General features: G+C 34.4%; 1 protein-coding gene across 2 annotated transcripts in view; it reads left to right on the forward strand.

Moving 5' to 3' along the window:
• Positions 1–27605, forward strand: part of KLHL1 (kelch like family member 1) — a gene marked incomplete at its 3' end in the record, with an annotated part of 374754 nt that overhangs the window by 310893 nt on the left and 36256 nt on the right. The gene's annotated exons all lie outside the window — the stretch shown is intronic.

Here is a 27605-nt window from a genome sequence, read left to right on the forward strand (position 1 = left end):
AAAGGATCTTGCTGTGATTTATGTCGTAGAGTGTTCTGCTTCTTTTTTCCTCTAAGAGTTTTACAGTGTCTGGTCTTACATTTAGGTCTTTTATCCATTTTGAGTTTATTTTTGTGTATGATGTTAGAGAGTGTTCTAATTTCATTTTTTTACATGTAGCTGTCCAGTTTTCCCAGCATCACTTATTGAAGAGGTTGTCTTTTCTCCATTGTTTATTCTTGCCTCCTTTATCAAAAATAAGGTGACCATATGTGCATGGGTTTGACTCTGGGCTTTCTATCCTGTTCCATTGATCTATATTTCTGTAATGTGCCAGTACCATGCTGTCTTGATTACTGTAGTTTGTAGTATAGTCTGAAGTCAGAGAGCCTGACTTCTCCAGCTTCACTTTCCTTTCTCAAGATTGCTTTGGCTATTCGGGGTCTTTTGAGATTCCATACAAATTTTGAAAGTTTTTGTTCTAGTTCTGTGAAAAATGCCATTTGTAGTTTGACAGGGCTTGCATTGAATCTGTAGATAGTTTTGAGTAGTATAGTCATTTTCACAATGTTGATTTTTTCAATCCATGAACATGGTATATCTGTCCAGCTCTTTGTATCATCTTTAATTTTTTCATCAGTGTCTTATAGTTTTCTGCATACAGGTCTTTTGTCTCCTTAGGTAAGTTTGTTCCTAGGTATTTTATTCTTTTTGTTGCAATGGTAAATGGGAGTGTTTTCTTAATTCCTCTTTCAGATTTTTCATTATTAGTGTATAGGAATGCAAGAGATTTCTGTGCATTAATTTTGCATCTTGCTACTTTACCAAATTTATTGATTAACTCAAGTAGTTTTCTGGTACCATCTTCAGGAATCTCTATGTGTAGTATCATGGCATCTGCAAACAGTGACAGCTTTACTTCTTTTCTGATTTGGATTCCTTTTATTTCTTTTTCTCCTCTGATTGCTGTGGCTATAACTTCCAAACTATGTTGAATAATAGTGGTGAGAGTGGGCAACCTTGTCTTGTTCCTGATATCAGTAGAAATGGTTTCAGTTTTTCACCTTTGAGAATGAGTTTGGCTGTGGGTTTCTTATATATGGCCTTTATCATGTTGAGGACAGTTCCCTCTATGCCTACTTTCTGGAGGGTTTTTATCATAAATCGGTGTTTAATTCTGTCAAAAACTTTGTCTGCACCTATTGAGATGATCATATGGTTTTTATCTTTCAATTTGTTAATATGGTGTATCACATTGATTGATTTGAGTATATTGAAGGATCCTTGCATTCCTGGGTTAAACTCCAGTTGATCATGGTGTATGATCCTTTTAATGTGCTCTTGGATTATGTTTGCTAGTATTTTGTTGAGGATTTTTGCATGTATGTTCATCAGTGATATTGGCCTGTAGTTTTCTTTCCTTGGGACATCTTTGTCTGGTTTTGGTATCAGGGTGATGGTGGCCTCGTAGAATGAGTTTGGGAGTGTTTCTTCTTATGCTAAATTTTGGAAGAGTTTGAGAAAGATAGGTGTTAGCTCTTTGCTAAATGTTTGACAGAATTCGCCTGGGAAGCCATCTTGTCCTTGGCATTTGATTGTTGGAAGATTTTTAAACACAGTCTCAATTTCAGTGTTTGTGAACAGTCTGTTTATATTTTCTATTTCTTCCTGGTTCAGTCTCGGAGGGTTGTGCTCTTCTAAGAATGTGTCCATTTCTTCCAGGTTGTCCATTTTATCGGCATATAGTTGCTTGTAGTAATCGCTCATGATCCTTTGTATTTCTGCAGTGTCAGTTGTTACTTCTCCTTTTTCAGTTCTAAATCTGTTGATTTGAGTCTTCTTTTTTTTTTGATGAGTCTGACTAATGGTTTATCAATTTTGTTTATCTTCTCACAGAACCATCTTTTAGTTTTATTGATCTTTGCTATTGTTTCCTTCATTTTTTTTTCTCATTTATTTCTGATCTGATCTTTATGATTTCTTTCCTTCTGCTAAGTTTGGGAAATTTTTGTTCTTTTTTCTCTAATCCTTTTAGGTGTAAGGTTGGGTTATTTATTTGAGATGTTTCTTCTTTCTTGAGGTAGGATTGTATTGCTATAAACTTCCCTCTTAGAACTGTTTTTGATGAATCCCATAGGCTTTGGGTCATCATGTTTTCATTGTCATTTGTTTCTAGGTAGTTTTTGATTTCCTCTTTGATTTCTTCAGTGATCTCTTGATTATTAAGTAGTGTATTGTTTTGCCTCCATGTGTTTGTATTTTTTACAAATATTTTCCCATAATTGATATCTAGTCTCATAGTGTTTTGGTCGGAAAAAATACTTGATAAAATTTCAGTTTTCTTAAGTTTACCAAGGCTTGATTTGTGACCCAATATATGATCTGTCCTGGAGGATGTTCCATGAGCCCTTGAGAAGAAAGTGTATTCTGTTGTTTTTGGATGGAATGTCCTATAAATATCAATTAAGTACATCTTGTTTAATGTATCATTTAAAGCTTGTGTTTCCTTATTTATTTTTATTTTGGATGATCTGCCCATTGGTGAAACTGGAGTGTTAACATCCCCTACTCTGAATGTGTTACTGTTGATTTCCCCTTTTATGGCTGTTAGCATTTGCCTTATGTATTGAGGTGCTCCTATGTTGGGTATATAAATATTCACAATTGTTATATGTTCTTCTTGGATTGATCCCTTTGTCTTTATGTAGTGTCCGTCTTTGTCTCTTGTAGTAGTCTTTATTTTAAAGTCTATTTTTTCTGATATGAGAATTGCTACTCCAGCTTTCTTTTGATTTCCATTTGGAATATATTTTCCATCCCCTCACTTTCAGTCTTTATGTGTTCCTGTGTCTGAAGTGGGTCTCTTGTAGACAGCATATATATGGGTCTTGTTTTTTTTTCCCATTCAGTCAGTCCATGTCTTTTGGTTGGAGCATTAATCCATTTACATGTGAGGTAATTGGTATTATTGATATGTATGTTCCTATTACCGTTTTCTTAATTGTTTTGGGTTTGTTATTGTAGGTCTTTTCCTTTTCTTGTGTTTCTTGCCTAGAGAAGTTCCTTTAGAATTTGTTGTAAAGCTGGTTTAGTTGTGCTGAATTCTCTTAGCTTTTGCTTGTCTGTAAAGGTTTTAATTTCTCCATCAAATCTGAATGAGATCTTTGCTGGGTAGAGTAAACTTGTAGGTTTTTCCCTATCATCATTTTAAATATGTCCTGTCACTCCCATCTGGCTTGCACAGTTTCTGCTGAAAGATCAGTTGTTAACCTCATGGGGATTCTCTTGTATGTTATTTGTTGTTTTTTTCCTTGCTGCTTTTAATATTTTTTTCTTTGCATTTAATATGTGATAGTTTCATTAATATGTGTCTTGGCATGTTTCTCCTTGGATTTATCCTGTGTGGGACTTCTGCACTTACTCATCTTGACTAATTATTTCCTTTCCCATATTAGGGAAGTTTTCAACTAAAACCTCTTGAAATATTTTCTCAGTCCCTTTCTTTTTCTCTTTCTCTTCTGTGACCCCTATAATTCAAATGTTGTTGCATTTAATGTCCCAGAAGTATCTGAGACGGTCCTCAATTCTTTTCATTCTTTTTTCTTTATTCTGCTCTGCAGTAGTTATTTCTACTATTTTATCTTACAGGTCACTTATCCATTCTTCTGCCTCAGTTTTTCTGCTATTGAGTCCTCTAGAGAATTCTTAATTTCATTTATTGTGTTGTTCATCATTATTTGTTTGCTGTTTAGTTCTTCCCGGTCCTTGTTAAAGGTTTCTTTTATTTTCTCCATTCTATTTCCAAGATTTTGTAACATCTTTATTATCATACTCTGAATCCTTTTTCAGGTAGACTGCCTATTTCCTCTTTGTTTGTTTGGTCTGTTGGGTTTTTATCTTGCTGCTTCGTCTGCTGTGTGTTTCTCTGTCTTCTCATTTTGCTTAACTTACTGGGTTTATGGTCTCCTTTTTGCAGGCTGCAGGTTTGCAGTTCCTGTTGTTTTAGGGGTCTGCCAGAGTGTCTAAGGTTCTTTCAGTGAGCTGTGTAGGCTTCCTTGTGGAGGGGACCAGTGCTTGCTTTCTGGTGGATGACGTTGGATCTTGTCTTTCTGGTGGCAAGTCTGTGTCTGGTGGTTTGTTTTGAGGTGTCTGTGACCTTATTATGATTTTAGGCAGCCATCTGCTAATGGGTGGGGTTGTGTTCCTGTCTTGCTAGTTGTTTGGCATAGGGTGTCGAGTGCTGTAGCTTACTCGTCGCTGAGTGGAGCGGGGTCTTCGTGTTGAGATGGATATCTCTGGGAGAGCTTTCACCATTTGATATTACGTGAACCTGGGACATCCCTGGTGGACTCATGTCCTGAACTCAGCTCTCCCACCTCAGAGGCACAGGCCTGACACCCACCTGGAGCACCAAGACTGTCAGCCACAATGCTCAGAAGTAAAGGGAGAAAAACTGAAGAAAGAAAGAAAAAAGAAAATAAAAGTTATTAAAATAAAAATAATTATTAATTTTTTAAAAAAAATTAAAAAGTAACAAAAAACAAAGAAAAAAAAAGTAAGAATGAAAGAAGAGAGCAACTAAACCAAAAAACAAGTCCACCAATTATAACAAGCACTAAAATGTACACTAAAAATAAAAAGAAAAAAGAAAAAAACTGATAGAACCCTAAGACAAATGGTAAAAGCAAAGTTATACAGACAAAATAACACAGAGAAGCATACACATACACACCCACAAAAAGAGAAGAAGGGGAAAAAAAATGTATGTCATTGCTCCCAACGTCCACTGCCTTGATTTTGGTATGATTTGTTGTCTATTCAGATATTCCACAGATGCAGGGTACATCAAGCTGCTTGTGGAGATTTAATCCAGTGCTCCTGAGGTTGCTGGGAGAGATTTCCCTTTGTCTTCTTTGTTCTCACAGCTCACAGGGGCTCAGCTTTGGATTTGGCCCTGCGTCTCTGTGTAGATCGCCTGAGAGCGTCTGTTCTTCGCTCAGACAGGATAGGGTTAAAGTAGCAGCTGAGTAGGGGCCCTTGTTCACTCAGGCCAGGGGGAGGAAGGGGTATGGATGTGGGGCAAACCTGCGGTGGCAGAGGCCAGTGTGACATTGCAGCAGCCTGAGGCTCCGTGTGTTCTCCTGGGGAAGTTGTCCCTGAGCCACGGGACCCTGGCAGTGGTGGGCTGCACAGGCTCCCGGGAGGGGAGGTGTGGATAGTGACCTGTACTTGCACACTGGCTTCTTGGTGGTTGCAGCAGCGGCCTTAGAATCTCGTGCCTGTCTCTGGTGGCTGCACTGATAGCCATGGCTCGCGCCTGTCTCTGGAGCTCGTTTAAGCAGTGTTCTGAATCCCCTCTCCTCGTGCCATAACCCAAAACAATGGTCTCTTGCCTTTTAGGCAGGTCCAGACTTTGTCCAAGACTACCTCTCAGCCAGCTGTGACACATTAGCCCCCTTCAGGCTGTGTTCACGCAGACAACCCCAGTCCTCTCCCTGGGATCTGACCTCCGAAGCTGGAGGTTCAGGTCCCAGCCCCCACTCACCCAGGAAGGTGAGCAATCAAGCCTCTCAGGCTGGTGAGTGCTGGTCGGCATGATCCTTTGTGTAGGGATCTCTCTGCTTTGCCCTCTGCACCCCTGTTGCTGTGCTCTGCTCCGTGGCTCCAAAGCTTCCCCCCAGCCACCCCCTGTCTCTGCCAGTGAAGGGGATTCCTAGTGTGTGGAAACTTTTCCTCCTTCACAGCTCCCTCCCACTGGTGCAGGTCCCGTCCCTATTCTTTTGTCTCTGTTTTCTTCTTTTTTCTTTTGCCTTACCCAGATACGTGGGGGAGTTTCTTACCTTTTGGGAAGTCTGAGGTCTTCTGCCAGCATTCAGGAGGTGTTCTGTAGTAGTTGTTGCACATGTGAATGTAGTTCTGATGTATTTGTGGGAAGGAAGTTGATCTCCACGTCTTACTCTTCTGCCATCTTGAAGGTCTCCCTGCCACATTTTATTTATACATCATCAATAGAAGGACATTTTGGTTGTTTTCACTTTGGGGTTATTATGAATAAAACTGCTCTGAACATTCACATATGTATTTTTTGTGTGAATATATATCTTCAGTTCTCTTGGATATATACATATGAGTAAAATTGTTGAATTATATGGTAGCTCCAACTTTAACTTTTGGAAGAATTGCCAAGCTTTTTCCAGAATGGCTGCTCCATTTTCCATCTCCTCAGCAATTATGAAGGTGCCGATTTTTCCACATCCTTGACACATGTTACTATTCGTTCTTCTTTTATTATAATGATTCTAGTGTACATGAAGTGGTGTTTCATGGTTTTATAGACATTTCTCTAATGAATAATTTTGAGAAACTTTTCATGTGCTTATTGGCCATTTGTATCTTTGGATAAATTTTTATTCAAATATTTTAGCTAGTCTTTGTTTAGATTATTTTTTATTTTATTGTTGATTTGTAATTGTTCATTTTATATTCTATATATGTGTCCTCTGTCAGACATAACATCAGCAAATACTTTATGCCATTCTATGGGTTCTAATTTAACTTTCTTGATAGTGTCCTTTGATAGCTACTGATGGACAAAGGTTTTCAACTTATGTCAAGTCAAACTATTACTCAAGTATGAAGGGAGAAAAGAAGGGCATCTTCAGACATTTTGGTTCTGTTGATTTCAGCAAGGATGTGAACCTCAAAATCTATTCTCACAAACTTGAGAGTGAAAAAAGAAAGGAGTGTCTTAAGACAAATTAATATTCTAATGTTAGGATTCGAGGGTCTCCTTCACTGTCAGGAAAGGTAGAGAATAAACTGTTGTACGCTCACAGAGTTCTTGACCTCATGGGAAAAAATAAGTAATTAGATTGTCTCTTTGCAAAGAGCAAACACAGGACTGTTTCCCACATGCAAAGATTTGGGCCATCCTTATATGGTACTGGATTGTCCTCCTTCTTGTTTCTAAGAAGTTCAATTCCACTTCTGGCTTGTTATACTTGACTAAAGGAAAATTACTAAAGCAGTCTGAGGATACTGCAGTCAGAACTGAGGATGGTGTGGGAAGTGGCAGGGGAAATCTGTTTATAGGCATCCAGAAATGCTCACCTGCCAGGGAAACAAAAAAAATGAGGTTCATAAACCAACCAGGAGAAATATGATGTTAAAATTAAAATATTAAGGAACATTTTCAAAACAATATCAAGCATTTAACTTAATAAAATTCTTGAATGTATGTATGAAGAAAGAGAACCAAAAGTGACATTTATTATCAGTCTTTTCCCTGGCTTTTAGGACTTATACTTATAACAACAAGTAATGAATGGACTGAAGAAAATATCAGCCAAATAAAACCTTCCATTTATTTGTGATATAACCCATTAGACTAGAAAATCTCATTTGAAACTGTCAGCTTTCATTGTCTTAGAAGGAACACTTGCTTCAACTTAGCCTCTGTTTCTTTAATTATATCAGTATGTTTGTCTTATTTATGTCTCTTTTACTTAAAAAAAATAGCTTTCATCACAAGACCAGGAAGGCTTAGGTTACTTTAAAAGTTATACAATATTCACAAGTCGACAAAATTCAAAACTGCCCATTCAGTTTTATGTATCAGATTTAAAAAAAGGTATTGTGAGAGGAAAAATTATAATGGAGTAAGTTGGGGATACAAATAAAATATTTAACTCTTTTGATAATATATACTCACATACACAAATATATACACAGACCCACAATTTTAAATACTTTTGCATGTCTGATTGAAAAAATAGGGAAATTCTGAACAAGATATAGGACATAACAAGAAGTTTTTAGAGCAGATAGCTACCATTTTCATTTGAAAGTTTAATATTTGAGTAAACAGAAAGTCATAAGGACAACTTTCTTATTACTTAGGCACATATGGTATAGACATAGACATGTGTATACAGTTTTAAAGAATATTTTTGAACTTTTATTCCTTTACTTTCATTTTATCAGTTCCTCTTGGAAATATCATATACAAAACATTAGTAATGCCAGCAAAAAAGAAAGAAAGGAAGGGAGAAAAGAAGGAAGGAAAGATGAAGGAAGAGAAAAGAAACAACAAATTCTAAGACTTGTCTCAACAGAATATGACCCTATATATTGTGATTTATGAACTCTAAGTATCAGTGAAATATCCTCATTATACATTTAGTCTTCTATGGTCCTATCACTTGTTGAATTCTAAGCTTAGCTATCCCCTGGTGTCTTTCCAATGAAATATGTTTCTGTTTGAATAAACACTTACTGAAGACTTTTTAGTGCTAAGAATCCCATTTGTGCTGAGGAAAAAGAGATGAGTAAGAAAGAAGACCTACCTTCAGTATTATACATACAAGTTATATTAATAGTTGCAGATGTTCTCTTACAAATAAAAATTATCTATCCAATCACAGTGATTCTGTGCTTTGTTTGTTAGGTAATAATCTTTTACTTTATTACTCATTTCTGAAAGTAAAATTTTATATCACAAAATGTGTGACTGATCTTCAACATAACTCCTCTGTTATTTGTGGATATCCTGTCTCTTAGATAGTCAAGAATCATAGATTATCCTTCTACGTGGTATTGTATTTGGCAATGGTGTCAAAATTTGCTGACTGAGTAGCAAGAATTCCCTTTAATACACTGTACTTTGATAAATGCTAAAGGCTAATAGAAGATCTTCTAGAACACTGATTCTTGAAACTAGAATCTGAATACTAAGTTTCCTCTTTATTGAGAAAACTTGAAAAATATACCTGTTTGATTTGAGTCAGAGTATTAATTTTCTCTTCCTGAGCAATTGGTCAGTTTTTATCCCAAGAATATTGTAGATAATGTAACTAGGTTTTCCTCTGTGAATTAAACGTTATAAAGTCTAGAATTAAATTTGCAGTCTAATATAACAAACATGTATGCACTTTTTGTAGTAATCTCACATTTGCCTCTATTTTATCTTTCTTTGCTTGTTTTGCTATCTTTTTTAGCACCTAGTTTTAGTAAAATATCTCCCTCTATTTCATATAATTTTGGAATCATCTTAATTTTTCAATAGTAAGTTGAGGTATTAAGTTAAATATAAGGCTATCAGAATTAGTCTAGTTAAATACAAGAAGAGTTTTGTGACAATGTTCATTGGTTAAATTATTCCAACATTCAAGGAGCATTAAAATTGTACTACTACATACTACAATACTCATGTTAGAATAAAAAGATGAATGAGATATTGTACTGAAGGATCCTACACCTCAGTAGGGAGACCAAAAAAGTTAAAAGACAATTAAAAAGAAGTGTTATAAGTAAAATAAGTAAGAGTGTTATGATCAAACTCTTTTAAGTCAGAAAGGTAGTTAGGAAAGGATTCTAAATAGAGATGATGTCAAAACTGAACCATAATTAATAGTCAGTCAAACTGAAGAAGAAAAAATACATTTCAGGCAACAAGGTAAAATATGTAAAAACACAAATGTGAAAAGGAAGCATAGAATATTTGAGTAGCAAACCACAAAATTATTTGAAAACAAATTGGTTTCAATGATGTTGGATTATCTCATGGATATATTTTACAATATAACAAATATCCTTTAAGTTTAAGCTGAAGTATAAGAGATGCAGGAGAATACATTATATGACCTCTACAATCCCACACTGTAATGATGTTTTAATTGGAATTTTAAATGTAATAATGAAATATTTATTTTGAGTAATTTCTCATTCATGATTGGCCTGGTATATTTGAATTTAGCTCAACTTTCAAATAATAAAGGTATAAATTCACTTTATATCTTTTTCATATTGAATAGAAAATTAATAAGATCGGACTTTTAGAGAGGGCAATTTGGTCACTCAGGTGAATCACACAGAAAGAGCTAATAACTGAGAAGGAAAAATATTAAATCAACTACAGAAAATATACCAGTTCAGTTCCTATTATTTTGGTTATGACTGCTAATTTATTGCTTGCTTTTTCTTTTGTAGGTTTGTCTGGAGAGGTTATTTTAGTTTATGTTTTATCTTTCTTTATCTATGTCTTCAACCTGAATGATCACACTAATCTTCCATGTTCCAATTTAAAACTCACGTTAAAATCACATTTAATAGAAAAATGTCTTCAGTTTTAATAATTTCCATCTCAATGTGCTGGTGGTAATGGGACACTAAAGCAATCAAAACAAAAAATTATATAGACTAATAGATATTTAAACCTACAGAGTAGTTAAGAGACTCCAGAATCTTAATTTTACAGATGAGAAAACCAAGGACCAGAAAGATTAACTAGCTTGCTGAAGTTTATTCAACTTACTAGTAGTAAAGGTTGCTTTGGAATTCTCCACAGATTTGGGGTTTGTTTTGTTTTGTTTTGCTTTGCTTTTTGCACTGATTTTCTACCCCATTCTGATTATTTGTATATTACTATTTCTAGAATAAATCAACTTTATTTTTCACAGTAAGTATGATGAGTCTCGGGGTGAACCACGTTTGTGAGGCTTAAAGATGAGACTTTCCTTAAGAAAGAAAAATGTAATCACCACCTGAATACATTGTTAGAACCCCTTCCTGGACCACAGAAGGAAGGGCCCTGAGCCTTAAGCTTCAACAGCCTCACTGGAATTCCTTTCTCAATGAGAATTATCAACATTTACTCTAAGGTCATATTTTGCTTTAGTAAACAAATGCTGTAAATTGATTTTTTATTGGAATTACTAATGGGATTATATTACATATAAATTCATTTCACATTCAAGAATGTACACAGATTATAATTTTATAAAAATTGTTTTCTTTTTTCATGTAATGTAGAAAAGACTATACATTCCAGCCATAAATTTACTAAGGCTTAAAATATTTTAAATGAACACATAAGTATCCAGCTGAAATTCTGTGGATATGCATGCGTATGATATTTGTTAGATAATTTAATAGAATATTCCTAAATCAATAGAACCATTGTTCATATAAGTCCAGAGATTGTGAATTATTTGCTGCTACTCTAAGACCAAATATTTATCAAAAAAAATGTTATATGGCCAATGTTTTGACACTAAGAACATGCTCTTATTTGTTATTTTATTAAAGGGACATTTTGAGTTTTTGGCCTGTAATCTTTAGGTATACAAAAAAATATATTTCATTTAAATGACCTTTTTTTATGGCAATTGACCAACAGTGTAGACTCACTCTGCCTCTTTTGATGTCATTTGTGTAATACACCAAACATTTTAAGACACCAAATACTAAGGCTTGAGTGCATTAGCAATGCCAAGTACAAGGAGCTACTTGTGCACTTAGTTTTGAATTATCTATTAGTTTCATGAGATTATTTCATCATTCAACACTACCAGGAAAACATTTAAATACAAATCCTTTGTGTATTTTTTTTTCTTTGCTTAAGACAGAGAATAGATTGTCAGATTTAATACAGAAAAAAGTGCGTTCCAAAAACATTTTACCTTTTCACAGGACATGAACCCACTGCTCAAAGAAACAATAAAGATGAAAAATGATGTCCCAGCAACTTTCTCTTCCTTGATTGTTTCAGCTAAAAGGTAGTTTTAAATGTAGAAATTCAAATAGTGTTTGGAAGTGACTTTAATGCTAAGATGGCTTTTACAATGAAAGATAATTCAACGGTCCTCAGTTAAATGATTCCTGAGAGATAGCAGGTTCAAAAGTCAATATGTGAGAAAATATTATAGCATTAATATGTTACAATCAAATGGAATGAGTTAGGCTAGTATATATATTTTTAATCAGTTAGAGTCACATTGTACTTTAAACTTTGTGATAAAAGAAGGGGCAATGCAAAAAATAACTCATACTACATTTTATGCTTGGAAGAAGGGAGAAAATAAGGCAAAAGTTATTTCCATTATTTTGCCAGATTGAGCTATTTAGCGCTGTGTGGCTTGTGGGATCTTAGTTCCCCCACCAGGGACTGAACCTGGGCCCTCAGCTGTGAGTGCAGGGAGTTCTAACCACTGGACCGCCAGGGAATCCCCCCTATTTAACATTCTTAAAGAATGACAAAAATACAGAATAATTAACAGTTTAATGTACTACTCAAAAAACACAATATCTTGAATTTTAAGAAGGTGGATCACTATATATATATATATAATATATATATATATATATATGTAAGTATATCTTAACGGATTAAGATATCTCCATAAGTATACTTGTGTAACTGTATATTTGTACTCTCATGTCAAAATTTGATTAAAGGTCTCTTAATTAGACATTTTGATACATCTTGCAACCATATATATCTAAAAGTTTTATATATTTTTACCAAAAAATAGTACATTATGATTAATCCTTATCCTTAGCCTGAAGGGTCCTAATTATTAGGACTCCAAGTATCTAAAAAGAATAAGGCTGTATTGTTACTATTCTTTTGAGTGCTCAACAAGCTTTTCCTTTATTTGATAGAGACTCCTTTATGAAAGTTAACATTTTTATTATTTTTGCAATAAAAATATTTGCCTCACTTGTACTTTTGGAAAACAATTAGCTATTAATATTGAGTCTATTACATCATTTACAGATAAATTAAGTTCAATTTGATGTTTTATTATATTAGATGTAAACTTTCAGACTAAATTTTATTCATTCAACAAATGTACTCCCAAAGACTTTCTTGAGTGCCAGAGAGAAAACTGTGAAGAAACACTATCCTGCTTTCGTATTGCTTTGGGTTTAGCAAGGTAACAGAAAACCATTTATCTAGTAGTTGTTAACCTTTGATTCTAGGACAATTTCTCTTTGGGTTTGCTTAAATAAGGGAAATACTATATTTATAAATTAAATGTGTGCATTATTATTATAGGTACACCACACTATTGAGGTTTTTAAAACTTTTCTATAAAAAATATGCTTATTTTTATGCTATCGAATTTAAAAAGAAGTAACAAATTTACTATAAAAACTGTGTCACATAATATGTATGTTTGTCCATAGCACAAAATGATGTCTGTCTCTAGGGGAATACAAATTAATTTATATATAAATGGTTTCTATAAGTATCCTAACTTTAGAATATAAATATTGGAGTTTCTTTTTTTTTTTTTTTTTTTTTGCGGTACGCGGGCCTCTCACTGTTGTGGCCTCTCCCGTTGCGGAGCACAGGCTCCGGATGCACAGGCTCAGCGGCCATGGCTCACGGGCCCAGCCGCTCCGCGGCATGTGGGATCTTCCCGGACCGGGGCATGAACCCGCGTCCCCTGCATCGGCAGGCGGACTCTCAACCACTGCGCCACCAGGGAAGCCCTGGAGTTTCTTTACTAGCTATCTGTAGGCTTCAGTAGTTGTAGGTAGCTGTGGAATGTAATTTTTGTCACCACAGACTTTCTGTGTCAATAGAAAAACAACGTGTTAAATCAAATTCTTACAAATCAGGCAGAAACAAACAAACACACACCACTTAACAAAAACACACCACTTAATTTATAAGCTAAGCAAAGTACAGCTCTTTGTAGTGGAATACAGCTAAAACTGGTTTAAACTAAGCGATCAAATCCCCATATTTGGCCATACTTGAAAAAGCCTTTGACCTTGAACAGGCTACTGAACAATGTATTATAATTATAATTTATAACCTTCTATAATCATATAACATGTTGACATGAGGGCAGAAGTATTTGCAAAGTATTTCTTCTTAGTCCACATATCTTAAAGGCCACTCATTTTACTAAGTGACAGAAAATTTCTATTATCAATTATGTGAAAAAATAGTATAGGATTAAAATAGATGATGTGCTTGTAATAGTCCACACCTGCATCTGAACTTCTGATTAGAGTTGTTTAAATGCTAACTAATCACTCTTCTTTGCCACCCCTTCTCCAACCCTTATTTTAGATAAGAATAATTCAAATATTAACTAGTGGGTCTCAATAAAGATTAAAGCAAAACCATATGAAAAATTCATTTATTCAATATGTTGACATATTCTACAATAGGGACAATATAATTAGAACTTTTATATTTTTATGAATAAAACTTTACATTGTTGCTAATACATTATCTCATGTTAAATGTATATATTCTCTCACTGTCAATTAAAAGATAAATGCTTTGATCTATAATTTTGGTTTTATTCTTCAAGGTTTTTATCTTTATTTAAACAATAGTAGCCATTATTTTTTTCCCTAAAATACAGCCTATCATTTTGTTTTATCTATATGATAAAATTTTTATGTTTCATTAAGACTGTTAATTATATACAGTACAATCAAAATCAATTTTCCTATTTTGTTTGTGACATATATAAATAGTTGCATATTCCATAAATCAGTATGAATAAAAACATAGTGACTATTCAACATCTTAAAGCACTAACTTGATGTTGAATCGAAATAATTGCTAAACATTAGAAATAAGTGTAAAATATCAATATTTTAGGTAGAATTTATAACTAAGAATAATAAAGGGAGAACTATCAGAAAAATGGTGTAAAAAGCGATTGGACTGATATGAATCCAGACCATGTCTATGTTTGTTCTTAGACAAAGTTTTGACCTTGACCCTGTGTTTTGATCCTCGGTACATGAAATCACATTAAACTAAAAGTTACTTTTTATTTTTAAAAAAAGTGCTAAAAACCCTCCCAAGAATTTTAAGTACATTTTCTCGTTTAATTCCCACAACAGCTCCTTGAGATGAGTAGTATTATTATCACTATTTTTACAGATTAGAAAACAAGAGCTCAAAGAGATGAAGCAATTGACTTACTCTTACAAAGATACTCAAAACTTTTTGCACCTAATTCCATGCTCTAACAGTGACTTTTTATTAATATTGTGCTCAGGTTATGGCTTGGAAATCACCTTCATGTCAGTCACCTACAGTGGACCCTCCATATCCACAGGTTCTGCATCAGCAGATTCAACCAACCAAGGACTGAAAAATATGTGAAAAAAATTCTAGAAAGTTCCAAAAAGCAAAACTTGAATTTGTGTGAACAGGCAACTATTTACACAGCATTTACATCATATTTACAGCTATTTACATAGCATTTACATTGTATTAGGTATTAGAAGCAATCTAGAGATGGTTTAAAGTATATGGGATGATGTACGTAGGTTATTGCAAATACTATGCCATTTTATATAAGGAACTTGAGTATCCTCTGATTTTGGTATGAGAAGGGGCAGTCCTGGAACCAATCCCTTGCAAATACGGAGGAGAACTGTTTTCCCAGGCAATGGGTAAATTCCTAAGCCTTTTTTTTTTTTTTTTTTTTGTGGTACGCGGGCCTCTCACTGTTGTGGCTTCTCCCATTGCAGAGCATAGGCTCCGTACGCGCAGGCTCAGCAGCCATGGCTCACGGGCCCAGCCGCTCCACGGCATGTGGGATCTTCCCAGACTGGGGCACGAACCCGTGTCCCCTACATCGGCAGGCAGACTCTCAACCACTGAGCCACCAGGGAAGCCCCAATAAATAATATATATTTTAAGCTTAAGTGATTTTGTAGGATTGCATGAAAAATATTCCTAGTAACTTATTCCATTTTGTACTACCTGTGGTCAACATTTTAAAAACATATTTGTATTAATCCATTTATATTTTACATCATAATTATATATATAGATTCATATAGAAGATATTGTATATATTGTATATTACATACATTTATAATATTGGGGAAATTTTCACAAGGTCTTTCTCCTCTTTCTCTCTCTCTCTCTATATATAGAGAAAGAGTGAGTGAGAGAGAGAGAGAAAGATGTATTTAATATACATCTCTCTATATATATATATGATTTTGTAGGATTGCAAAAATCTACATATATATGTCTGTATATATATAGAGAGAGAGAGAAAGAGAGAGAGAGATGTATTTAATATCTTTGGGAAAATTTTATGGAGTAATGTGTATAAAACATATATAATTTTACTTATCTATTTCCCCATTCCCACTATGAAAGTTATTTTTGCTTATTTCTTTGCACAGAACAACTGTAAAATATTCATTTTTATGAACTATTACTTGGTGATTCATTGCTTCTGAAGTAAAACTATTTGATGGCGGTGGAAATGTCATCCTAATCATTAGTTATAAATATTTACTTGGTGCTACTATTTCCTTGATGATGACTTTAATAAATGATTTAAGAAAGGAAATCAAAAATAAGTTATGGGGGCTTCCCTGGTGGTGCAGTGGTTGGGAGTCCGCCTGCCGATGCAGGGGACACGGGTTCGTGCCCCGGTCCGGGGGCATCCCGCGTGCCGCGGAGCGGCTGGGTCTGTGAGCCATGGCCGCTGAGTCTGCGCGTCCGGAGCCTGTGCTCCGCAACGGAAGAGGCCGCAGCAGTGAGAGGTCCGCGTACCGCAAAAAAAAAAAAAAAAAAAAAAAAAAAAAAAGTTATGTCCAGAAGGTCATATGCATATTGTGAAGCCATTGATGATTTAGATATATTTTGTGACTTCCATAACATAATTAGCAATATTATAGTAATTTATTCAACATAATGATTAAGTCAAAATAAATTTAAATGCATTACTATTCATTTAAAACTAAATATTCTCCGACTAGGCAAAAGGAAATCTGATATTTCACAGGCTTGTGCTTCTTAAATTATGTAATTAATGGTAAATATGTAAACAGTAAAGCAATACTAAAAATTAGTTCCATGATTTACTTATTTTGCATAATTACAACATGTATTCTCTATAAATCAGAAGGACTGAGAGTTTAGAATAAATTTAGCAATAGTTTGAATGGATAATATTAATGAGGATAGAGAAAAAGGATAATTTCTTTCTCAGGAGAACAAATTAAGATTCTGATTATATTAATACAGAAATAGTAAAACAAATATTTTGGGGTAAATTATGTAAGCAATAAATTTTGCTTTTAAGTAAAAATATTTGGGGGAATGACTTGTACAAATGACCATTCCCAAGATTACTCTCTATATTCAAAGGCCTTAATGTCCATTGTATTTATTTGTGCTCTAAAACCCACATGGATAATGTTCAGCTTTAACTGTGCTATCTTACTTGAAAATTAAGAATGGTTTTCTACTTTCATTGAACTATCTTGAAGAAAAATTACATAAAAATTCTAATATTTGACTGCAGAATTTTCAAAAGGAATAATATGTGCAAGAGCTAGACTTTAACATATATAAATTATTATATGTATGGGAAAAGAACATTTTGGTAACAGTAAACATCAAAAAGATATTTAAAATTTTTTATTAGAAGTAATCATGCAATTATTTGGCTTGAGACACAAAAAATAACATTAAATATTTCCATTGCTTCTATTAGATTATTATTTTCTTAATGCAGGTTTAATATTGTTACTGAAAAATATTTTTGCATTGTTAATCTTGTTTTACTGTATTTGCAAAGATATTTTTAGTAAACATGAAGAAATTGAAAGTATCATTTTGAAATTATTCTGGCCTAATTATTCACTCTGCTTAATAAGATCCTTCTGCAAGGGAAAAAAATCACACAATCCTGGGTATACAGTACTTGCTCAACTGTTAAGTTATAAGTAGAGATGTTTGGGATATGAATTTAAGTTTTGAGGCTGATGATACACCTTACAACTACTCCGTCATCCCGCTTGCAGTTCTTAACGTCTCAGCTTTAATGACTTATACTAAGGGAGACCATAGTGTCCATTCTATTTATATAACAACTAAAATTATTAAGAGCTTGTTATTTGCTGAGCACCGCAAATAATTGAGGTAGGTACTCTTGGGGAATGAGGGTACTGAGATACAAGAAACTTAAGGTATTTTTTTCCCAGTATCACATAGCTGGTAGAAATAGACTGAGATTTGAGCCCAGGCAATTACACTCCAGTGGCAGAGATGCCAACACTCTTCTGCCTTTTTTACTGCCCCTGGCCCTGATATTCTCACCCAAAATACCTTGATTACTTAAAGAATATTAATATATAAAATCGTTCAATTATGTCTGTGTTCCTATTTTCTATATTCCACATTAGAATGTAAGCTCTATTTTATCTCCAGCAGCAGATATGGATACATTCTAATATTTTTTTAGAGAAAGTTAATAGATTAATTGCTTATCTAAATCTTTCTTGACTTATTGTAAGAAATATTTACTAGTTCTTATACCTAAATTACTATATTTTATTTTCTCTCATAATCACAACTTTAAATTATAAAATATTTCAAATTTTTGTAAAGGCTAGATCATAATACTTTCACTAAGCATTGTTAAATTTCCCTCCAAAGTGGTATTCCTAAATGACAATTTCATGATAAAAATATAAGTTCCCAATATTCTTAACAGTGTTTGATATTGAAACACTTTTAAATTAAAAAAAAAATTAAAGTATGGTTGTCAAAAACTTTCTCTCAAACATGTTTTATTTTTATATCCTGATTATTCTGATTGCCACTTATATCAAACATATATGCTTATAGGACTTTTATATATCCTTTTCTATAAGTTTCCTTTTATATCTTCCTAAGACTTGAATATGAGGATAATGATAGCAATTAAAATAGCTTACAAAAGTTGAATGGCAATAATGTATCAGATTCTGTTCTAAGTGCTTTATATACATTAATGCATATAATTCTTACCAAAACACAATAAAATCATTATTATAACTATTCTCACTTTAGAGATGAGAAAATTGCAGTATAGAGAGATTAAGAAATTTACCTATGTAAGTGGTAGAGCTTGAGGAAAATCTTAAAAACACATGTATAAACCAAGGCCAAAATATTAATGACAGATTAATATATTTGATTATATTATTTTATTAAATTTGTGCACTAAAAATAAAGTTAGAAGTCTTAAACATACACATTGAATTTCTGGCCTTGAAGGAGTATCTAGTGTCTGTGTAAGCTTTCTAGACATGTACAACTGTGAATGATGAATAAAATACATATATCAAATTATTGAAGACATCAGAGATAAACCAAGGCAGCCAGGACTTGAGAAGCAGATATCAAAACTAGAGACAATACTAATTTCTATCAGAAATGAAATGGACCTATAAAAGTTGCTTATTCCTACAATGTAATAGTATATGCAATGGAAAATAATAAATGATTGCCTTACCTAACAACCTGAATCAATGTCATAGACATAACTTGAAAGGAGGAAGACACAATGTCTAAGTTTGAGCTGCTATAACAGAATGCCATAGACAGAGCATAAACAACAGAAATTTATTTCTCACAGTCCGGAGGTTGGGAAATCCAAGATCAAGGTGCTGTCAGATTCTGTGTTTGGTGAGAACCTGCTCTTGGTTCACAGACAGCCATCTTCTAACTGTGTCCTCACATGGCAAAAGGAGTGAGGGAGCTCTCAGGGATCTCTTTCAGAAGGGCACTAATTCCATTCATGAGGGCCTCTCCCTCATGATCTCATCACCCTTACCAAAGGGCCCACCTCTTAATACCTCACATTGGAGGTTAGGATTTCAACATGTGAATTTTGAGGGGACATGAGCTTTCAGTCTTTGACACACAAAAAAAGAATATATTAAAATATGTTAATTTGTAAATTTAAAATAGGGGGAAAAACTTACTATAGGCGGAAAGAAATCAGAAAAATTATTACCTTTTAATGGAGGTTAGTGACTGGAAGTTGGTATTCTCGTATGGAAACAATGTAGATGATGGGTATGTGGTGTTGTTTGTGTGAAAAAATATCTTATAAATTTTGTATTTTGTATATGTTATACTTTATGAGTAAATGATTTTTATGAAATCAAATAACCTCAAAAAAATTTTAAAATAAGTCACAAATCAAATATATTTTAGAATTATAACTGAATAAGTAGTTACCAGAATGGATTAAAACTTGTACAGTACTGGTCCAGAACCTACTTTCAAAGTCAGCAGTAACTTTTATCTCTCCAGATACAATAGAAGTTTGTAGTTGGCCAGAAATATGCAGGTAAATAATTGACCCACCCTCCTGGAATCACTCTTCATGCTTAGTTTCCAGATACCAAAAGTTTCTGGAAAACCCTCCGACCTACCTGACCATTTCTTTTCTGTCTCCTTTGTTCTTTCTTCTTGTATTGATTTGGAATTGATATTGGAAACACTCTAAGTAAGGTCTTTTGTGAGTAATGTACTTAATCCATTTTAGCTAAATATTCATTGACAAATATATATAAGCTCAGTGGGGGTAGGGACTTTGTCTTGTTCACCTATGTGCTCTTGGCATTGTGTCTTTGGTGGTAAGAAAAATTCCTGAGACATAATAGACATTCAATAAATAGCAGTTAAATGAATGAATTAAATAACTAAAAAGCATCATTTTACTTTCACATCAGTGTTGAGACATAATTCTCCATGGATCTTTCATATTTCTGCACAGCTTTTGAGCAAAGCAGTGACCACCCCTCCACCAAATTATTAACAGAAATACTAGGAAGATAAAGATAGTTCCTATCTCCAAAGAGAAAGTCAGGCATACTTAAAAGCATGAAGATAATGTCTCCTTCCGGAGTAATGGGCATGTAAGTTTATTGCCCATTATAAATTAATTTACTTTCAACTTACAACTTTCAACTTCAACTTTACTTACAACCCATTGCATGTACAGGTTTCACCTGATGCTTTTCAAAGCAAAAATTTTATTAGACAAACTTAAACAGACAAGAAAGACTTTATTCAAGGTTATTGCAAGAAGGAAGAAAGGCCAGAATTGAGGCTAAATTCACCTCCAGTAAAACAAAGGTGGGAGAGCTTTTGAGACCTGGAGTGAGTGGGGGAATCATAGGCAATCTATGTTTGCTAATTGACCTTACCTAAAGGTAAAATAAACTTTCTATATTCCAGACAAGAGGTAGACTTACAACTTGAAGCAAGGTGTCAGATGAAGTTAAGCCCTTACTCTCCCACAGAAACTGGGAGATAAGGATGCTATCTTTCTTGAAGATTATATTCCCAGGTCCTTGAGAAAAAGCGTCTGTGGCTGTAACACTGGCAAGAGGTTTTTTTAAAAGATTTACATCTCAAAGGGACAGAGAACTTATAATTTTCAATTACAAGTTGTTCAAAGTAAATTCTCTAAGGAAAGTGAGGTCAGGACTCTAGAGGCAGGAGAAACCTGTCTAAAGTTTGGTCAAGCTGAAGGAAATGTTAAAGCCCTCTTGGCATCACCCTGTGGGAATTGGGGCTTGAAGAACCAGTCAAAAAAATTGGTGATTCTCTGACTATTGCTGTTGCTATGAGTAATAACTACCTTTCCTCTTTGACTCAGGAGTCTTGTGTCTTCTCTCAATATACATACATTTGTGACAGTTTACCTTGTCAGCTAGCAAATAGGATAAAGTCACAGATGCTTCAGAGTTCTTAACAATCTGACATTAGATTTTGAACTTTGGGGAAAATTCACTAGAATTTCCCTACACTGAATGAGACTGAATGAGATCACTTCCATCAATATTAACATAATATGTAAATATTTAGCAACTGTTTAAGATCTAAGAAAACCCATCTAATGAAGAAGTGAATTGACTGGAAAAACAGTATATAAAAGTTGTATATATTGTCCCATTGATGACTCATAATTAATTTAATTGCTAGTTTTTAATGATTTCAGGTTATAAGAGGCATCATATTTTCTAAGCTTTAGATAAGTTTATTATGAAGTGATGGGGAGCCAAAGCACAGAGAACCCTAACCTCAAATTCAAACTGATAATGTTACGTTGCTTAATGCAGCATTGCTTAAAGCGATAAAGTACTTTAAACATCAGTGTAGAAATAATCTTCAAAACGTGAGGCACAAGATGCATCACCTCTGATTTTTAGATTTTGCTACTTCACATGGTCATAAATAAGGAAATGTATTATCTTTCATAAAGCATTTAGGTCATAATATTTAGTTGGATTCCATTTTTTTCACTTGAATGAAAAAATTCAATTAATAGTGAAGAGTTTCTACCTCATTGCAATTGTGTTTTTTTTGAATTTTATTTTATTTATTCTTTTTATACAGCAGGTTCTTATTAGTTATCTATTTTATACATATTAGTATATATATGTCAATCCCAATCTCCTAGTTCATCCCAACGCCAACACCAATTCCCCCTTCCCCCCTTGGTATCCATACATTTGTTCTCTACATCTGCATTTCTATTTCTGCCTTGCAAACCAGTTCATCTGTACCATTTTTCTAGATTTCACATATATGCTTTAATATACAATATTTATTTTCATCTTTTTGACTTACTTAACTCTGTATGACAGTCTCTAGGGCCAACCACATCTCTGCAGATGACCCAATTTCATTCCTTTTTATGGCTGAGTAATATCCTATTCTATATATGTGCCACATCTTCTTTACCCATTTGTATGTCGATGGGCATTTAGGGTGTTTCATGGCTTGGCTATTGTAAATAGTGCTGAAATGAACATTGGGGTGCATGTGTCTTTTTGAATTATGGCTTTCTCTGGATATATGTCCAGTAGTGGGATTGCTGGGTCATATGATAATTCTTTCTTTAGTATTTTAAGGAACCTGCACACTATTCTCCACAGTGGCTGTATCAATATACATTCCCACCAACAGTGCAAGAGGGTTCCCTTTTCTCCACACCCTCTCCAACATTTGTTGTTTGTAGATTTTCTGATGATGCCCATTCTGAACGGTGTGATATAATACCTCATTGTACTTTTAATTTGCATTTCTCTATAATTATTGATGTTGAGCAGATTTTCATGTTCCTCTTGGCCATCTGTATGTCTTCCTTGGAGCAATGTCTATTTAGGTCTTCTGCCCATTTTTTGATTGGGTTGTTTATTTTTTTAATATTGAGCTGCATGAGCTGTTTATATATTTTGGAGATTAACCCTTTGTCCATTGATTTGTTTGCAAATATTTTCTCCCATTCTGAGGGTTGTCATTTTGTTTTGTTTATATTTTCCATTGCTGTGCACAAGCTTTTAAATCTTATTTCCATTATTCTAGGAGGTGGGTCAAAAAAGATCTTGCTGTGATTTTTGTCAAAGAGTGTTCTTCCTGTGTTTTCCTCTAAGAGTTTTATAGTGTCCACTCTTACATTTAGGTTGTTAATCCATTTTGAGTTTATTTTTGTGTATGGTGTTAGGGAGTGTTCTAATTTCTTTCTTTTACATGTAGCTGTCCAGTTTTCCCAGCACCACTTATTGAAGAGACTGTCTTTTCTCCATTGGATATCCTTGCCTTCTTTGTCATAGATTAGTTGACCAGAGGTGTGTGGGTTTATCTCTGGGCTTTCTATCCTGTTCCATTGATCTATATTTCTCTTTTTTGGGCCAGTACCATATTGTCTTGATTACTGTAGTTTTGTAGTGTAGTCTGAAGTTAGGGAGTGTGATTCCTCCAGCTCATAATTTTTTCCCTCAAGATTGCCTTGGCTATTTGGGGTCTTTTGTGCCTCCATACAAATTTTAAGATATTTTGCTCTTGTTCTGTAAAAAATGCCATTGGTAATTTGATAGGAATTGCATTGAATCTGTAGATTGCTTTGGATAGTATAGTCATTTTCACAATATTGATTCTTCCAATCCAAGAACATGGTATATCTCTCCATCTGTTTGTGTCATCTTTGATTTCTTTCATCAGTGTCTTATAGTTTTCTGAGTACAGGTCTTTTACCTCCTTAGGTAGGTTTATTCCTAGGTATTTTATTCTTTGTGTTGCAAGGGTGAATGGGATTGTTTCCTTAATTTCTTTTTGATCTTTAGTTGTTAGTGTATAGGAATGCGAGAGATTTCTATGCATTAATTTTTTATCCTGCTACTTTTCCAAATTCATTGATTAGCTCTAGTAGCTTTCTGGTGGCATCTTTAGGATTATCTAGTATATATCATGTCATCTGCAAACAGTGAGAGTTTTACTTCCTTTCCAATTTGTATTCCTTTAATTTTTTTGTCTTCTCTAATTGCCGTGACTAGAACTTTCAAAACTATGTTGAATAAAAGTGGCGAGAGCAGATATCCTTGTCTTCGTCCTCATCTTTGAGGAAATGCTTTTGGTTTTTCACCATTGAGAATGATGTTTGCTGTGGGTTTGTTTTATATTACCTTTATTCTGTTGAAGTATTTTCTTTCTTTGCCCATTTCTGGAGAGTTTTTATCATAAGTGGTGTTCAATTTTGTCAAAAGCTTTTTCTGCATCTATTGAGGTGATCATATGGTTTTTATTCTTTAATTTGTTAATATAGTGTATCACATTGATTGATTTGTGTATATTGAAGAATTCTTGCATCCCTGGGATAAATCCCACTTGATCATGGTGTATGATCCTTTTAATGTGCTGTTGGATTCTGTCTGCTATTATTTTGTTGAGGATTTTTGCAACTATATTCATCAGAGATATTGGTCTGTAATTTTCTTTTCGTAGTATCTTTGTCTGATGTTGGTATCAGTGTGATGGTGGCCTTGTAGAATGAGTTTGGGAGTGTTCTTTCCTCTGCAATATTTTGGAAGAGTTTGAGAAGCATGGGTGTTAGCTCTCCTCTAAATATTTTATAGAATTCACTTGTGAAGCCATCTGGTCCTGAACTTTGTTTGTTGGAAGATTTTTAATCAGAGTTTCAATTTCATTACTTGTGATTGGTATGCTCATATTTTCTATTTCTTCCTGGTACAGCCTTGGAAAGTTATACCTTTCTAAGAATTTGTCCATTTCCTCCTGGTTGTCCATTTTATTGGCATAGAGTTGTTTTTAGTAGTCTCTTAGGATGCTTTGTATTTCTGCAGTTTCCATTGTAACTTCTCCTTTTTCATTTCTAATTTTATTGATTTGAGTCCTCTCCCTCTTTTTCTTGATGAGTTTGGCTAAAAGTTTATCAATTTTATTTATCTTCTCAAAGAACCAGCTTTTAGTTTTATTGATATTTGCTATTGTTTTGTTAATTTCTATTTCATTTATTTCTGCTCTGATCTTTATGATTTCTTTCCTTGTACTAACTTTGGGTTTTGTTTGTTCTTTCTCTAGTTCCTTTAGGTGTAAGGTTAGATTGTTAATTTGAGATTATTCTTGTTTCTTGAGGTAGGATTATATTGTTGTAAACATCCCTCTTAAACTGCTTTTACTGCATCCCATAGGTTTTGGGTAGTCATATTCTCATTGTCATTTGTTTCTAGGTATTTTTTTATTTTATTTTTGATTTCTACAGTGATTTCTTGGTTATTTAGTAACATATTGTTTAGCTTCCATGTGTTTGTGTTTTTTCCTTTTTTTCCCCTGTAATTTATTTCTAATCTCATAACATTGTGGTTGCAAATGATGCTTGATATGATTTCAATTTTCTTAAATTTACTGAGGCTTGATTTATGACCCAAGATGTCATTGTTCCGTGTGCACTTGAGAAGAAAGTGTAATCTGCTGTTTTCAAATGGAATGTCCTATAAATATCAATTAAATCTATTTGGTCTATTGTGTCATTTAAAGCTTGTGTTTCCTTGTTAATTTTCTGACTGGTTGATCTGTCCATTGGTGAAAGGAAGGTTTTAAAGTCCCACACGATTACTGTGTTACTGTCAATTTCCTCTTTTATAGCTGTTAGCATTTGCCTTATACATTGAGGTGCTCCTATGTTGGGTGCATACATATTTATAATTATTATATCTTCTTCAGTTGATCCCTTGATCATTATGTAGTGTCCTTCCTTGTCTTTGGTAACATTCTTTATTTTAAAGTCTATTTTATCTGATATGAGTAGTGCTATTCAAGCTTTCTTTTGATTTCCATTTGCATGGAATATCTTTTTCCATCCCCTCACTTTCAGTCTGTATGTGTCCCTAGGTCTGAAGTGGGTCTCTTGTAGACAGCATATATACGGGTTTTGTTTTTGTATCCATTCAACAAGCCTGTTTCTTTTGGTTGGAACATTTAATTCATTCACATCATTCACATTTGAGGTAATTATTGATATATATGTTCCCATTACCATTTTCTTAATTGTTTTGGGTTTGTTTTTGTAGGTCCTTTTCTTCCCTTGTGTTTCCCACTTGGAGAAATTCCTTCATCATTTGTTGTAGAGCTGGTCTGGTGGTGCTGAATTCTCTTAGTATTTGCTTGTCTTAAAGCTTTTGATTTCTCCATCGAATCTGAATGAGATCCTTGCTGGGTACAGTAATCTTGGTTGTAGTTTCTTCCCTTTCATCACTTTAAATATTTCATGCCACTCCCTTCTGGCTTGTAGAGTTTCTTCTGAGAAGTCAGCTGTTATGAGAATTCCCTTGTATGTTATTTGTCATTTTTCCCTTGTTAGTTTTAATAATTTTTCTTTGTCTTTAATTTTTGTCAATTTGATTACTCTGTGTCTTAGTGTGTTTCTCCTTGGGTTTATCCTGCCTGGACTTTTGTGGCTATTTCCTTCCCTATGTTAGGGAAGTTTTCAACTCTAATCTCTTCAAATATTTCCTTTGACCCTTTCTCTTTCTCTTCTCCTGGGACCCCTATAATGCAAATATTGGTGCATTTAATGTTGTCTCAGAGGTCTCTTAGGCTGTCTTCATTGGTTTTCATTCTTTTTTCTTTATTCTGTTCCACAGCAGTGAATTCCACCATTCTGTCTTCCAGATCACTTACTGGTTCTTCTGCCTCAGTTATTCTGCTATTGATTCCTTCTAGTGTATTTTTCATTTCAGTTATTGTATTGTTTATCTCTGTTTGTTTGTTCTTTAATTCTTCTAGGTCTTTGTTAAACATTTCTTGCATCTTCTTGATCTTTTCCTCCATTTTTTTTCTGGGGTCCTGGATCATCTTCACTATCATTATTCTGAATTCTTTTTCTGAAATGTTGCCTATCTCCACTTCATTTATTTGTTTTTTGGGGTTTTATCTTGTTGCTTCATCTGGTACCTAGTCCTCTGCCTTTTCATTTTGTCTTTCTGTGAATGTGGTTTTTGTTCCACAGGCTGCAGGTTTGTAGCTCTTCTTGCTTCTGCTGTCTGCCCTCTGGTGGATGAGGTTATCTAAGAGGCTTGTGCAAGCTTCCTGATAGGAGAGACTGGTGGTGGGTAGAGTTGGGTGTTGCTCTGTTGGGCAGAGCTCAGTAAAACTTTAATCCACTTGTCTGCCGATAGGTGGGGCTGAGTTCCCTCCATGTTGTTTGTTTGGCCTGGGACCACCCAGCACTGGTGCCTACAGGCTTTTTGGCAGGGTTAGTGGTTGACTCCAGTAGAACTCACACCAAGGAATACTTCCCAGAACTTCTGCTGCCAGTGTCCTTGTCCCCACGGTGAGCCACAGCCACCCCCTGACTCTGCAGGAGACCCTCTAACACTAGGAGGTAGGTCTGTTTCAGTCTCCTATGGAGTCACTGCCCCTTCCTCTTGGGTCCTGATGTGCACACTACTTTGTGTGTGCCCTCCAAGAGTGGAGTCTCTGTTTCCCCCAGTACTGTTGAAGCCCTGCAGTCAAATCCTGCTAGCTTTCAAAATCTGACTCTCTGTGAATTCCTCCTCCTGTTGCCAGATTCCCAAGTTGGGAAGCCTGACATGTGCCTCAGAACCTTCACTCCAGTGGGTGGACTTCTGTGGTATAATTGTTCTCCAGTTTGTGGGTCACCAACCCAGGAATTTTGAGATTTGATTTTATTGTGATTGCACCCCTCCTTCTGTCTCAGTGTGGCTTTTCCTTTGTCTTTGGATGTAGGGTA

Source organism: Stenella coeruleoalba (assembly GCF_951394435.1).
Source record: "Stenella coeruleoalba genome assembly, chromosome: 18".
NCBI classification, from domain to species: Eukaryota; Metazoa; Chordata; class Mammalia; order Artiodactyla; family Delphinidae; genus Stenella; species Stenella coeruleoalba.